The 2,182-nt window shown below is 44.9% G+C and overlaps 1 long non-coding RNA gene across 1 annotated transcript; it reads left to right on the forward strand.

Moving 5' to 3' along the window:
- Window positions 1–291: 291 nt before the first annotated feature.
- Window positions 292–1,301, forward strand: LOC119282285. The gene is made up of 2 exons (XR_005138682.1): window positions 292–691; window positions 1,085–1,301. It is a non-coding gene; the product is annotated as an uncharacterized LOC119282285 (long non-coding RNA).
- Window positions 1,302–2,182: the final 881 nt, after the last annotated feature.

The raw sequence follows: 2,182 nt of genomic DNA on the forward strand, positions 1-2,182 counted from the left end.
ACCCAGCAACGGACTTAAAATTGATATATCAGCGCAGCAACGGACTTAAAATTAAGATAACTGTTTAGTACCACCTCGCCACCTCGTACATGACCAAAACTAACGGTAAAGAAAACTAATCGCGGGACGAAACCAAAAATATCACCTTGCTTAAAAAAATTTTGAGACAAACTGCAAAGCTTTGTTAGGTCGTCACAATGTTTATAGGGACGAAATCAAGATCTTTGGGCTGGCCTAACCAAGCATAGCGGCCAACTCCAAGAGATAAAGGCTAAAAAGCACGGACACGCCAGGAATCGCCGAACTGCCGTCCTGATACGGCGGGATACGGGGATACGGCGGGATACGGCGGGATACGCGAATTTTGGAGTATCCCCGAAATTCGAATTAAAAAAAAGAAAAAACAACTGGGATACGCCGGGATACGCGGGGACACGTTAGGGATACGGCCTGGCCCAAAAACACACCCCCGGCCCAGCCACGGCCCAATATGTAACCCTATTTTGCAGGGTCTCCATACGAGCTGCTCCCTGCCTCCCAGCTCGAACAGAAGGAGCCGCCACCTTCTGGATCGAAGTTCCCACCACCTGGACTCGCCGCCGCCGGCGCCGGCGACTCCTCCATCCAGCACCAGCACCAGCAGTCTCTCTCTCTCCTCGCCTCCTCAGCTCCTCGCAGCTGTAGCCTGTAGGTAACCCAGCAGCTTCTCCATTCTTCAACCTCTTCCTCTTTTATTCTTCAGATTCAGATTTTGTTCCATTATTAAGGGATTAAGCTACTGGGTCTGGATGCTTGCTAGCTTGTTGTTGACTTGTTGTTGCTACCTCTCTGCTTGTGCTGCTGCTGTTTGTTATGCTGTTGCTGCTCGCTTGTGCTGCTTGGGCTGATGCTGCTGCTGCTAGCCTGCTAGTGCTACTGCCTATTTCTGAATTTAACAGCTTGTGTTGCTGCACACTTGTTGATAGGTACTCCCTCCGTCCGGAAATACTTATCGGGGAAATGGATGTATCTAGACGTATTTTGGTTCTAGATACATCTAATTTTATCTATTTGTGCGACAAGTATTTCCGGATGGAGGGAGTAGCAACTAGCAAGTGGCATGGCATCTGGGAGCGCCACAGCTGGTAGCCAATTTGTGTTTGATGTGTTTTGCAAGATGCAACTTGCAATGAGATGGGGGGATGAGGATCGATCAAGCACTTGCTAAAAGAGACACCAAATGGGGCAGTACTCTAGTCTATTCTTTATTTTGATCTATTTCTCTTTAATTTTCTGTCTTAACTCTATATTACATGGCATATTTTTATTTTATTTTATATATACTTGCCGTATCCCCGAATGGCTGTTTTTGGAAAATGCCGTATCCCGTATCCCCGTATCAGTATCCCCGTCTTTCCGTCCCCGTGTCCGTGCTTTTTAGGATAAAGGATATTTTGCAAGTTTGTGAGCCTCGGTATTCGAGCTCCTAAATTCATGAACAATATTATGGATATCAAGAGTAGACTTATTGAAGGAAATATGCCCTAGAGACTAGAGGCAATAATAAAATTATTATTTATTTCCTTATTTCATGATAAATATTTATTATTCATGCTAGAATTGTATTAACCGGAAACATAATACATGTGTGAATATATAGACAAACATAGTGTCACTAGTATGCCTCTACTTGACTAGCTCGTTGATCAAAGATGGTTGTGTTTCCCAACCATAGACATGAGTTGTCATTTGATTAACGGGATCACATCATTAGGAGAATAATGTGATTGACTTGACCCATTCCGTTAGCTTAGCACTTGATCGTTTAGTATGTTGCTGTTGCTTTCTTCATGACTTATACATGTTCCTATGACTATGAGATTATGCAACTCCCGTTTATCGGAGGAACACTTTGTGTGATGCCAAACGTCACAACGTAACTGGGTGATTATAAATGAGCTTTACAGGTGTCTCCGAAGGTACATGTTGAGTTGGTGTATTTCGAGATTAGGATTTGTCACTCCGATTGTCGGAGAGGTATCTCTGTGCCCTCTCGGTAATGCACATCACTATAAGCCTTGCAAGCAATGTGACTAATGAGTTATGTCGGCGTTCTGAGAACGGGGGTCCCCAGACTTGCCTACCTGCGGCCTGCGGCGTGGCTCAAGTGGTGGCCCAGTACGACCCATCTTCATCAACTCAA

This window comes from Triticum dicoccoides, chromosome 3B (assembly GCF_002162155.2).
Source record: "Triticum dicoccoides isolate Atlit2015 ecotype Zavitan chromosome 3B, WEW_v2.0, whole genome shotgun sequence".
In the NCBI taxonomy this organism is placed as follows: domain Eukaryota; kingdom Viridiplantae; phylum Streptophyta; class Magnoliopsida; order Poales; family Poaceae; genus Triticum; species Triticum dicoccoides.